This window comes from Nomascus leucogenys, chromosome 22a (assembly GCF_006542625.1).
Source record: "Nomascus leucogenys isolate Asia chromosome 22a, Asia_NLE_v1, whole genome shotgun sequence".
In the NCBI taxonomy this organism is placed as follows: Eukaryota; Metazoa; Chordata; class Mammalia; order Primates; family Hylobatidae; genus Nomascus; species Nomascus leucogenys.
The window spans coordinates 32,660,866-32,675,278 of record NC_044402.1 but is presented as its reverse complement, the minus strand read 5'-3'; the positions used below and the strand labels follow the sequence as shown (position 1 = coordinate 32,675,278).

General features: G+C 37.8%; 1 pseudogene; it reads left to right on the top strand.

The window, feature by feature from the left end:
- Nucleotides 1-11,963: 11,963 nt before the first annotated feature.
- LOC100596147 lies at nt 11,964-12,372 on the top strand (annotated as a pseudogene).
- The last annotated feature ends 2,041 nt before the right edge of the window (nt 12,373-14,413 follow it).

Genomic DNA, 14,413 nt, shown 5'->3' with positions numbered 1-14,413 from the left:
TGTACTACAGCAGATGATGCTCTCTTGAAAGTGCTATCTCATGGCTGGAGGTCAACCAACTTAAGCCATTACAGCAACTCATAAAAGAACAACCGTGCCCCAAGAAAGGAAAAAACAACAGCTAATTCCACCATCTGTAACATGCTGGCTAACTAGAGGTCCTGAGTCTGTCCATGCAACTACTTCATTGCTAGTACAAGCCGCATTCAAAAAACAAAAAAACAACAAACCAGAACACTAAGCAAAACTACAACCAAGGACCCCCACAGAGTCCACTTCACTCTCCTACCTCCACTGCCGCAGGTGCTAATATCCATGGCTGGGAGACCTGAAGACAAACCACATCACAGGACCCTTTGCAGACACTCCCCAGTACCAACCCAGAGCCCAGTGGCTCTGCTGGGTGGCTAGACCCAGAAGAGAAATAATCACTGCAGTCCAGCTCTCAGGAAGCCCTATCTCTAGGGGAGGGGGAGAGCACCACATCAAGGGATCACCCTGTGGGACAAAAGAATCTGAAGAGCAGCTTTTGAGCCCCAGATCTTTTCTCTGACATAGTCCACCCAAATGAGAAGAAACCAGAAAAACAATTCTGGTAATATGACAAAACAAGGTTCTTTAACACCCCCAAAAGATTGCAGTAGCTCACCAGCAATGGATCCAAACCAAGAAGAAATCTTTGAATTGCCAGAAAAATAATTCAGAAGGTTGATTATTAAGCTAATCAAGGAGGTACCAGAGAAAGGTGAAAATCAACTTAGAGAAATTTAAAAAATAATAGAATACAGGATATGAAGAAAAAATCTCCGGAGAACTAGGTAGCATCAATAAAAAACAATCACAACTTCTGGAAACGAAAGATACACTTAGAGAAAAACAAAATACACTGGAAAGTTTCAACAATAGAATTGAACTGGTAGAAGAAAGAATTTTGGAACTCAAAGACAAGGCTCTCTAATTAACTCAATCTGTCTGACAAAGACAAAGAAAAAAGAATTTTAGAAAATGAATGAAAGATCCAAGAAGTTTGGGATTATATTAAACGACCAAACCTAAGAATAATTGGTGTTCCCAAGGAATAAGAGAAATCTAAAAGTTTGGAAAACTTGAGGGAATAATTGAGGAAAACCTCCCTAGCCTTGCTAGAGATCTAGACATCTAAATACAAGGAACTCAATGAACACCTGGGAAATTCATCACAAAATGATCATCACCAAGGCACATAGTCATCAGGTTATCTAAAGTCAAGACAAAGGAAAGAATCTTAAGAGCTGTGAGGCAGAAGCATCAGATAACCTATAAAGGAAAACTTATCAGATTACAGCAGATTTCTCAGCAGAAACCCTGCAAGCTAGAAGGGATTGGGGTCCTATCTTTAGCCTCCTTAAACAAAACAATTATTAGCCAAGAATTTTGTATCCAGTGAAACTAAGCTTCATAAATGAAAGAATGATACAGTCTTTTTCAGACAAACAAATGCTGAGAGAATTTGCCACTACCAAGCCAGCTCTATAAGAACTGCTAAAAGGGGCTCTAAATCTTGAAACAAATCCTTGAAATACACCAAAATAGAACCTCCTTAAAGCATAAATCTCACAGGACCTATAAGACAATAGCACAATAATAATAGTAAAAAAAAAAAAAGGTATTAAGGCAACAACTAGCAAGATAAATAGAACACTACCTCACATCTCAATACTAATATTGAACATAAATGGCCTAAATGATCCACTTAAAAGATAAAGAATGGTAGAATGGATAAGAATTCACCAACCAAGTGCCTGCTGTCTTCAAGAGACTCACCTAACATATAAAGACTCACATAAACTTAAGATAAAGGGGTGGAAAAAGATAGTCCATGCAAATGGACACCAAAAGTGAGCAGGAGTAGCTGTTTTCATATCAGACAAAACAGATTTTAAAATGACAACAGTTAAAAAAAAAAAGACAAAGAGGGACATTATATAATCATAAAAGGACTAGTCCAGCAGGAAAATATTACAATCCTAAATATATATGCACCTAACACTGGAGCTCCCAAACTTACAAAACAATTACTGCTAGACCTAAGAAATGAGACAGACAACAATACAATAATAGTGGGGGACTTCAATACTCCACTGACAGCACAAGGTAGGTCATCAAGACAGAAAGTCAACAAAAAAACAATGGACTTAAACTCTACCCTAGAACAAATGGACTTAATAGATATTTATGAACATTCTACCCAACAACTGCAGAATATACATTCTATTCATCAGCACATGGAACATTCTCCAAGATAGACCATATGATAGGCCACAAACCACTTCTCAATAAATTTAAGAAAATCAAAATTCTATCAAGTACTCTATCAGACCACAGTGGAATAAAATTAGAAATCAACTCCAAAAGGAATCCTCAAAACCAGGCAAATACATGGAAATTAAATAATCTGCTCTTGAATAATCTTTGGGTCAATAATGAAATCAAGATGGAAATTTAAAACTTATTTGAATGGAACAATAATAGTGACACAACCTATCAAAACCTCTGGGATACAGCAAAAGCAGTGCTAAGAGGAGCATTCATAGCAATAAATGCATACATCAGAAAGTCCAAAAGAGCACAAATAGACAATCTAAGGTCAGACCTCAAGGAACTAGAGAAACAAGAAGAAACCAAACCTAAACCCGGCAGAAGAAAAGAAATAACAAAGATCAGAGCAGCACTAAATGAAATTGAAACAAACAAACAAGCAAAAAATGATAACAAAAGATAAATGAAACAAAAAATCTTCTTTGAAAAGATTAACAAAATTGATAGACCATTAGCGAGATTAACCAAGAAAAGAAGAGAGAAGATTCAAATAAGCTCAATGAGAAAAAAAAAACAAAACAGGAGATATTACAACTGATACCACAGAAATACAAAAGATAATTCAAGGCCTTTATCCCCACAAACTAAAAAACCTAGAGGAGATGGATAAATTCCTAGTAATATACAACCCTCCTAGATTAAACCAGGAAGAAATAGAAACTCTGAACAGACCAATAGCAAGCAGCAAGATTGAAATGGTAATTTAAAAACTGCCAAGAAAAAACATTTCAGAACCAGAAAGATTCACAGTTGAATTCTATCAAATGTTCAAAGAAGAATTCGCATCAATCCTATTGAAACTATTCCAAAGATAGGGAAAGAAGGAATCCTCTCTAAGTCATTCTATGAAGCCACTATTGCCCTAATATCAAAACCAGGAAAAGACATAACAAAAAAAAAGAAAACAGAATGGGAAAAAATTTTTGCAATCTATCCATCTGACAAAGGCTAATATCCAGAATCTACAAGGAACTTAAACAAATTTACAAGAAAAAAACAAACAACCCCATAAAAAAGTGGGTGAAGGATATGAACAGACACTTCTCAAAAGAAGACATTTATGTGGCCGATAAACATACAAGAAAAAGCTCATCATCACTGGCCATTAGAGAAATGCAAATAAAAACCACAATGAGATACCATCTCACCCCAGTTAGAATGGCAATTATTAAAAAGTCAGGAAACAACAGATGCTGGTGAGGCTGTGGGGAAATAGGAACGCTTTTATACTGCTAGTGGGAGTGTACATTAGTTCAACCATTGTGGAAGACAGTGTGGAGATTCCTCAAGGATCTAGAACCAGAAATACCATTTGACCCAGCAATCCCATTACTGGGTATACACCCAAAGGATTATAAATCATTTTACTATAAAGAAGTTAAAAACTTTGAAAAAAATTTAGACAAATGTATAACTAGAATAACCAATACAGAGAAGTGCTTCAAGGAGCTGATGGAGCTGAAAGCCAAGGCTTGAGAACTACATGAAGAATGCAGAAGCCTCAGGAGCCAATGCAATCAACTGGAAGAAAAGGTATCAGCAATGGAAGATGAAATGAATGAAATGAACCAAGAAGGGAAGTCTAGAGAAAAAAGAATAAAAAGAAACGAACAAAGCCTCCAAGAAATATGGGACTATGTGAAAAGACCAAATCTACGTCTGATTGGTGTACCTGAAAGTGACAGGGAGAATGGAACCAAGTTGGAAAACACTCTGCAGGATATTATCCAGGAGAACTTCCCCCAATCTACCAAGGCAGGCCAACATTCAGATTCAGGAAATACAGAGAACGCCACAAAGATACTCCTCGAGAAGAGCAACTCCAAGACATATAATTGTCAGATTCACCAAAGTTGAAATGAAGGAAAAAATGTTAAGAGCAGCCAGAGAGAAAGGTTGGGTTACCCACAAAGGGAAGTCCATTAGACTAACAGCGGATCTCTCAGCAGAAACTCTACAAGCCAGAAGAGAGTGGGGGCCAATATTCAACATTCTTAAAGAAAAGAATTTTCAACCCAGAATTTCATATCCAGCCAAACTAAGCTTCATAAGTGAAGGAGAAATAAAATGTTTTACAGACAAGCAAATGCTGAGAGATTTTGTCACCACCAGGCCTGCCCTAAAAGAGCTCCTGAAGGAAGCACTAAACATGGAAAGGAACAACCGGTACCAGCCACTGCAAAATCATGCCAAATTGTAAAGACCATCGAGGCTAGGAAGAAACTGCATCAACTAATGAGCAAAATAACTAGCTAACATCATAATAAGAGGATCAAATTCACACATAACAATATTAACTTTAAATGTAAATGGACTAAATGCTCCAATTAAAAGACACAGACTGGCAAATTGGATAAGGAGTCAAGACTTATCAGTGTGCTCTATTCAGGAAACCCATCTCACGTGCAGAGACACATATAGGCTCAAAATAAAAGGATGGAGGAAGATCTACCAAGCAAATGGAAAACAAAAAAAGGCAGGGGTTGCAATCCTAGTCTCTGATAAAACAGACTTTAAACCAACAAAGATCAAAACAGACAAAGAAGGCCATTACATAATGGTAAAGGGATCAATTCAACAAGAAGAGCTAACTATCCTGAATATATATGCACCCAATACAGGAGCAACCAGATTCATAAAGCAAGTCCTGAGTGACCTACAAAGAGACTTAGACTCCCATACAATAATAATGGGAGACTTTAACACCCCACTGTCAACATTAAACAGATCAACGAGACAGAAAGTTAACAAGGATACCCAGGAATTGAACTCAGCTCCGCACCAAGCAGACCTAATAGACATCTACAGAACTCTCCACCCCGAATCAGCAGAATATACATTTTTTTCAGCACCACACCACACCTATTCCAAAATTGACCACATAGTTGGAAGTAAAGCTCTCCTCAGCAAATGTAAAAGAACAGAAATTATAAAAAACTGTCTCTCAGACCACAGTGCAATCAAACTAGAACTCAGGATTAAGAAACTCACTCAAAACCACTCAACTACATGGAAACTGAACAACCTGCTCCTGAATGACTACTGGGTACATAATGAAATGAAGGCGGAAATAAAGATGTTCTTTGAAACCAATGAGAACAAAGACACAACATACCAGAATCTCTGGGACACATTCAAAGCAGTGTGTAGAGGGAAATTTATAGCACTAAACACCCACGAGAGAAAGCAGGAAAGATCCAAAATTGACACCCTAACATCACAATTAAAAGAACTAGAAAAGCAAGAGCAAACACATGCAAAAGCTAGCAGAAGGCAAGAAATAACTAAAATCAGAGCAGAACTGAAGGAAATAGAGACACAAAAAACCCTTCAAAAAATTAATGAATCCAGGAGCTGGTTTTTTGAAAAGATCAACAAAATTGATAGACTGCTAGCAAGACTAATAAAGAAGAAAAGAGAGAAGAATCAAATAGATGCAATAAAAAATGATAAAGGGGATATCACCACCGATCCCACAGAAATACAATCTACCATCAGAGAATACTACAAACACCTCTGCACAAATAAACTAGAAAATCTAGAAGAAATGGATAAATTCCTCGACAAATACACCCTCCCAAGACTAAAACAGGAAGAAGTTGAATCTCTGAATAGACAAATAACAGGCTCTGAAATTATGGCAATAATCAATAGCTTAACAACCAAAAAGAGTCTAGGACCAGATGGATTCAGAGCTGAATTCTACCAGAGGTACAATGAGGAACTGGTACCATTCCTTCTGAAACTATTCCAATCGATAGAAAAAGAGGGAATCCTCCCTAACTCATTTTATGAGGCCAGCATCATCCTGATACCAAAGCCAGGCAGAGACATAACCAAAAAAGAGAATTTCAGACCAATATCCTTGATGAACATTGATGCAAAAATCCTCAATAAAATACTGGCAGACCGAATCCAGCAACACATCAAAAAGCTTATACACCATGATCAAGTGGGCTTCATCCCTGGGATGCAAGGCTGGTTCAACATATGCAAATCAATAAATGTAATCCAGCATATAAACAGAACCAAAGACAAAAACCACATGATTATCTCAATAGATGCAGAAAAGGCCTTTGACAAATTCAACAACCGTTCATGCTAAAAACTCTCAATAAATTAGGTATTGATGGGACGTATCTCAAAATAATAAGAGCTATCTATGACAAACCCACAGTCAATATCATACTGAATGGGCAAAAACTGGAAGCATTCCCTTTGAAAACTGGCACAAGCCAGGGATGCCCTCTCTCACCACTCCTATTCAACATAGTGTTGGAAGTTCTGGCCAGGGCAATCAGGCAGGAGAAGGAAATAAAGGGTATTCAATTAGGAAATGAGGAAGTCAAATTGTCCCTGTTTGCAGATGACATGATTGTATGTCTAGAAAACCCCATTGTCTCAGCCCAAAATCTCCTTAAGCTGATAAGCAATTTCAGCAAAGTCTCAGGATACAAAATCAATGTACAAAAATCACAAGCATTCTTATACACCAGTAACAGACAAACAGAGAGCCAAATCATGAGTGAACTCCCATTCATAATTGCTTCAAAGAGAATAAAATACCTAGGAATCCAACTTACAAGGGATGTGAAGGACCTCTTCATGGAGAACTACAAACCACTGCTCAATGAAATAAAAGAGGATACAAACAAATGGAAGAACATTCCATGCTCATGGGTTGGAAGAATCAATATCCTGAAAATGGCCATACTGCCCAAGGTAATTTATAGATTCAATGCCATCCCCATCAAGCTACCAATGACTTTCTTCACAGAATTGGAAAAAACTACTTTAAAGTTCATATGGAACCAAAAAAGAGCCTGCATCACCAAGTCAATCATAACCCAAAAGAACAAAGCTGGAGGCATCACGCTACCTGACTTCAAACTATACTACAAGGCTACAGTAACCAAACAGCATGATACTGGTGCCAAAACAGAGATATAGATCAATGGAACAGAACAGAGCCCTCAGAAATAATGCCACATATCTACATCTGATCTTTGATAAACCTGACAAAAACAAGCAATGGAGAAGGGATTCACTATTTAATAAATGGTGCTGGGAAAACTGGCTAGCCATATGTAGAAAGCTGAAACTGGATCCCTTCCTTACACCTTATACAAAAATTAATTCAAGATGGATTAAAGACTTACATGTTAGACCTAAAACCATAAAAACCCTAGAAGAAAACCTAGGCAATACCATTCAGGACATAGGCATGGGCAAGGACTTCATGTCTAAAACACCAAAAGCAATGGCAACAAAAGCCAAAATTGACAAATGGGATCTAATTAAACTAAAGAGCTTCTGCACAGCAAAAGAAACTACCATCAGAGTGAACAGGCAACCTACAAAATGGGAGAAAATTTTTGCAACCTACTCATCTGACAAAGGGCTAATATCCAGAATCTACGACGAACTCAAACAAATTTACAAGAAAAAAACAAACAACCCCATCAAAACGTGGGCAAAGGACATGAACAGACACTTCTCAAAAGAAGACATTTATGCAGCCAAAAAACACATGCAAAAATGCTCATCATCACTGGCCATCAGAGAAATGCAAATCAAAACCACAATGAGATACCATCTCACACCAGTTAGAATGGCCATCATTAAAAAGTCAGGAAACGACAGGTGCTGGAGAGGATGTGGAGAAATAGGAATACTTTTACACTGTTGGTGGGACTGTAAACTAGTTCAACCATTGTGGAAGTCAGTGTGGCGATTCCTCAGGGATCTAGAACTAGAAATACCATTTGACCCAGCCATCCCATTACTGGGTATATACCCAAAGGACTATAAATCATGCTGCTATAAAGACACATGCACACGTATGTTTATTGCGGCACTATTCACAATAGCAAAGACTTGGAACCAACCCAAATGTCCAACAATGATAGACTGGATTAAGAAAATGTGACACATATACACCATGGAATACTATGCAGCCATAAAAAATGATGAGTTCATGTCCTTTGTAGGGACGTGGATGAAACTGGAAATCATCATTCTCAGTAAACTATCACAAGGACAAAAAACCAAACACCGCATGTTCTCACTCATAGGTGGGAATTGAACAATGAGAACACATGGACACAGGAAGGGGAACATCACACTCCAGGGACTTTTGTGGGGTGGGGGGAGGGGGGAGGGATAGCATTAGGAGATACACCTAATGCTAAATGATGAATTAATGGGTGCAGCACACCAACATGGCACATGGATACATATGTAACAAACCTGCACATTGTGCACATGTACCCTAAAACTTAAAGTACAATAATAAAAAAAAAATCTACAACCACAAAAGAAAAAAAAAAAGAAAACTAACTTTTCAAGATCTTTACTGATTTCTTTCCTTTTAGATAATAGTCTTTATCCTTTTAACTTGTCTGAAGTTTTACAAATTAAAAACATTAACTCGTTGTTTTATTGTAAGATAAAAAAAGAATAAAAGAATGGATTTTGCAGACAACGAGTGGTCTCTGCTACCATCATCCAAATACAAGGTCTCTTATTATTTTAGTTTTGCTGAGTTTTTTGAACATGTAACAATTACAAATAGTAATAACATTCTGGGTTAAAATTAGGTCCTACTGAATGGCAATTTAAAAACTTATCTTACCATCTCCCATTAATGAGAGACAATGGTACTCTAGTTTGGTTCCACAAAAATTTGGTTGTTAGGGGATGGAGGGATTGAGGAGATATTGGACAAAGGACGCAAAATTTCAATTAGGAGGAATAAGTTCAAGAGGTCTATTGTGCACCTTGGTGACTATAGTTAATAACAATATAATATATACTTGAAAATTGCTAAGAGAGTAGACTTAAAGTGTTCTCACCACCAAAAAAGGTAAGTATGTTAAATAATGAGTATGTTAAATAGTATGATTTGGCCATTCCCCAATATATCAAAACATCATGTTGTACACCATAAATATATACAATTTTTACTTGTCAATTTTAAAAACTAGGCCAAGAGAGCTTGTTCACCTATTTCCACCATGTGAGGACACAGCAACAAGACACCATCTATGAACCAGGAAATGGGTCCTCCCCAGACATCACATCTGCTGGTGCCTCGATCTTCGACTTCCCAGTCTCCAGAACTGTGAGAAATAAATTTCTGTTGTTCCTAAGGTATTTTAAAAAATGTAGTTGTGGCAGTTAAGTCTTTTCTCATTCTCTGTTGTGTAAAATATGAAAAGAAAAAGGAAACATACCTGGGATACTATTTATTCACAGGTAATTCACATAATCTCTTTTAATGACAGTTTAAAAGTTATGAGGGCTAAAAGCTGGTTTACTCTCCCAAGATAATCAGTATATAATATATCTATTATATAATAAGTATTATATATTATATATAATTATATATGTTCAGCATGTATAATATATAATATATATTCAGCATGTATAATATATATCATATATAATATATATTCAGCATGTATAATATACATGCTGAATATTATCTGTTTGCCCCTCCAGATCTACTCTCCACCCTTTTCTGTGCCTCAGGAGGCTGGCTGTATGGACTGAATCAAATGACTGTCTTAGCCTCTGGCTTCCCACTGGGTTTAGCCAAAGTAAAGCACAAACAGAGGATCAAAGCAGACAAGGTGTCACTGGCTAGTAGCTCAGCCGAAGGCTGCAACTTCTCTCAGGAAGTCCTCTCCCCATAATTCTCGCTCTTCAAGTGCCAGTAATCGTTTCTTCCCCTTCCCCTTCCCCTTTGGGATCAGCAGTGATGTCTCCCTGCTGGCCTGCCCCAGGGTACTGTAATATCTCTTGTGATTTCTCTAACTTCTATCTACACCTTTGCAAATCATTTTTTTATCAAACTCTCCTTAATTATCCATCAATTTCCTGCTTTTGTGAAAGTTTATAACTACAATCACCTAATACCTACAAGGTACTCTATGGATAGCCCCTTGGAAACAACTGTCATCAATAAGGATGTCTTCAGAGACCCTGCTCTTAAACTCAGGGCTGGATGAGAGGCCAAGGTCAAGTTTGAAGGGAGGTACAAGACAGGAAAGAACAAGTGGTTCTTCAGGACGTAGATTTTTCAAAGCGATTCCACAGTGTCCTAGTTCTAATATTTAAACCTGCATTAGAAAATGTTTAAAAGAAAAAACTTCACCTAAGAAAAAAATTTGGGAACACTGAATGAAAAAAAAACTATTTATATATTGTATACTTAATTTCCCAGGTGTTTTTGTTTACAGTCTTTTCCCTTTTTATAAAAAAGCACCTAGGGAACTAGTGTTCTGCAGAATATAATTGAGAAAATTCTGATTTATACCAACAGAAAGAAGAGAAGAAAGACAAATGTAACACTACACAATTTCTAAAAACGCTCATATTGTTTTTATTTTGGCCATAAAGCACAGCCAACCACTCACTTGAAGACAGCAAGCTACACACAGTGTTGTCCTCCCACAGACATGTACATACCCTCTGCACCTGGCCTCGGTCCACTGCTAAGACCCCAGGACCCCTCTCTCTGACCTCAAAGTCATCATCCAGGTCACTAGAGATAGCTCACCACAGAAATCTGTGACCATAGACATACAGCCTTGAACTCCAGCTTAGACAAGCCGCACTGGACAAAGGAAAACCAACTGAAGACAAATTACCAGAGAGAAAGCATGGAAGCTACCAAATTGTTGGAACCATTTCATTTCATAGGCTGTATCTGTATTCTATCTATGCCTTTGCAAATCATTTCTTTATCAAACTCTCCTTAAATTTCCTGCTTTTGTGAAAGTTTATAACTACAATCACCTAATTTTCACAAGGTACTCTGTGGATATTACACAGAAAGTACTAATTTTTTCTTTCTTTTTGTTATTTTAAAGATGGGGTCTCGCTTCTTGTCCAGGATGAGGTGCAGTGGCTGTTTATAGGCATGATTATAGTATACTACAGCCTCTAACTCCTAGGCTCAAGTGATCCTCTCACCTCAGCCTCCCAAGTAGCTGGGACGACAGGCACATGCCGCTGCACCCAGTTTGTACTAATTTTCAAATTGAAGATTTCAGAAACACTGAACTTGGAAAGACCCTGAGAGATGACTTTTTTCAATTTCAATTGAGTGCTGAGTCATCTCAGATACTCAATTATCTGTTTTTTAAAAAATTTAAACCTCCAAGCAGATCACGATGCCTTTCCTCTTCTTTGTGTTTTGTGTTTATATCCTTAATGGCACCTACCACATTGATTAGTAATTGTTAGTTTAATGTTTTGTTTCTTCAAACATAATGCAAGCTCTTTCAGGGAAGAAAATGAATCATTATTGTTAAAGCCTTAACACTTGACCCAGTATACATTTAATAAAAATTTTTGAACAAATGAAAAACATTGGCCAAATGAATAAATGTTTCCTAATAGTGTTAGTAAATGTTGGTAAGCTCTTTCACTATCAATCGTATCATAAAATTTTCTTAATACCAACTTAAATGCCATTTTGTGTATAGAAAAATCCCTAAGAGATCCTAGAGGTTATCCACTCTGGGCAGAAGTGCATTTAAAAACTAAAGATTTTCCTTCTTTCCTTTCTGCCATAGGCCCCAGTGGTTACTGTTGAAATGGGCAAGTTGATGAAACCTCGGAAAGTGGTGTTTGTCCTGGCTGGACACTACTCTAGACGCAAAGCTGTCATCGTGAAGAACATTGATGATGGCACCTCAGATTGCCCCTACAGCCATGCCCTGGTGGCTGGAATTGACCACTATTCCTGCGAAGTAAGAGCTGCCATGGGCAAGAAGAAGATCACCAAGAAGTCAAAGATCAAGTCTTTTGTGAAAGTTTATAACTAATCACCTAATGCCCACAAGGTACTCTGTGGATATCCTCTTAAACAAAACTGTAATTAATAAGGATGTCTTCAGACACCCTGCTCTTAAACGCAAGGCTGGACAAGAGGCCAAGATCAAGTTTGAAAAGAGGTACAAGACAGGCAAGAACGAGTGGTTCTTCCAGAAGCTTCAGTTTTAGATGCTTTGTTTTGGTCATTAAAAATTAAAAAGAAAAAAAAAGCTAAAGTTTTCTTGGGTTTTGTTCATTGTATTTCTTTTTAATCTTCAGAGAAGAAAATATATAACCATACTTGCAGATGTATTTCAATTTCACTAACCTTTAGAATTAGAAAAATCCCTCCTCCTAGCTAGAGTCCCCATCCAAATATGTACATGGGCTTGACAAGCAAAGTAAATGAGTAAAGGATGGTATTTTGTCATAAGACCTAAAACTAAGATCCAGTGTTCTGTGCTGCTTCGATATCTGGTGGAATCAGGAGGGCCTTAAATGGCCTAACTTTAAGTTCCCCTGCTGCTCTGTTCCCAGAGATGATTCCCTAGCCAAATAACCCTCTGTATCAAAAGAACCAGGTGTAGTTCCTGCTTATCTCTGAGTAGTGAGTTTCCGTTCCCTCTCAGCCTCTGATATTATTCAAACAAGCGAATCACACCTTCCTGTTGGAACCGAGGGACACCTCACCCTTTAGATACTACAAAGCCTGACTCCCAAAGCCCATCCTTGTTCACTGTGTTCCGAGTGCAACTCCGATGTGGCCCTGTGTGGCATACAATGTTCTCCTCCTCAGGTGGTGAGTATATGTGATGAATAAACTACTGTCACTCTTACCTGTCCAGTGTTGGGTGTCAGGTGTTTGGCCATTTCCATAAACCTAGGTCAAGAATCACTTCCTCATCGACAGAGTGAATAGGAGGCAATTAAAACAGGTACGGACCTGGTATAGGAAAAACAATTGCCGGGGAAAGAACTGTAACAATATCTGGCGCTAGTGGCTTAGAGCTAGGAAGTGGGGGGAACCATGGAGGTCTGGACAGGACATACCCCAATTTAAGTAAGCAGCTACTGTTCAGCACTAGTCTATTGTAGACAGGCTAGTCACAACAATACACAATATTGCCAAACATTTCAAGAGACACTGGAAATCTGGATTTTATGTCAAAATTCTCACTTTTTAAAAGTTGGAAATTTCTTCCTTCCTTTCATTTTCCCTCTCCTTTTCCCACTCTCTCTCTCTCTCTCAGCCCAACCAAAACCCATCAGGGGTGGTTTTGTGAGGTGCCAATTTGTAACCTCTGTCCTAGAAGTTAAGCCTAGTCCCTAGAACACTGCTCTGATCCCAACACTTAAATAACATTCTGCCATTATATCTTTCAATATCACATATACTAACATTGCTGATTCAAGTTAGATTTACTATACCCCTGAAATTTAAATCTTAGCCATATTTGTCTATAAGTCCCCATTATACATTAGGGCAGTCTTATTTTTCCTCCCAGCAACAATTCACTACACTGCATTTTATTCTGACCACATTTCACACTCCCTCAATTACTAAGTCATTTTGAATTCTAATAATATCTTTCCAGGCACTTCCAATCACACTCAGCTTGTGTTGTTCCTTCCATTATATCATTCCAAACATCAAAAAATATAAAGGAATCTAGCTTAAAAATAAGACTTCTAAAACAGCCGTTGTTATGTTCCTCCCAAATTGACATGACACAAGTAATAACTTTCTTAATTATTTCCAGGAAATGTAATAGTGCATTTTTTCTAAATTGTCACTTTTTAAAGACTGGTAAACATGAGTTTCAGAAAAATTAATATAATTACTATGGGGAGAAACAACAGTACTCTTTAACCATGCCAAAACATTTTAATAAGTTTGATTAAATTAAAAGCATATTTAAGGCCAGGCACAGTGACTTACACCTGTAATCCCAGCACTTTGGGAGGCCGCAGCAGAAGGATTGCTTGAGCTTAGGAGTTCGAGACCAGCCTGGGCAACATGGCAGGAACTCCACGTCTACCAAAAATTCAAAAAATTATCTGGCCATGGTGGCACATGCCTGTGGTCCCAGCTATTCAGGAGGCTGAGGTGCGAGGATCACTTGAGCCTGGGAGGTGGAGATTGCAGTGAGCCATGATCATGCCACTGTACTCCACCCCGGGTAACACAGCAAGACCTCATCTCAAAAAAAATTTTTTTAAGAATATTTAA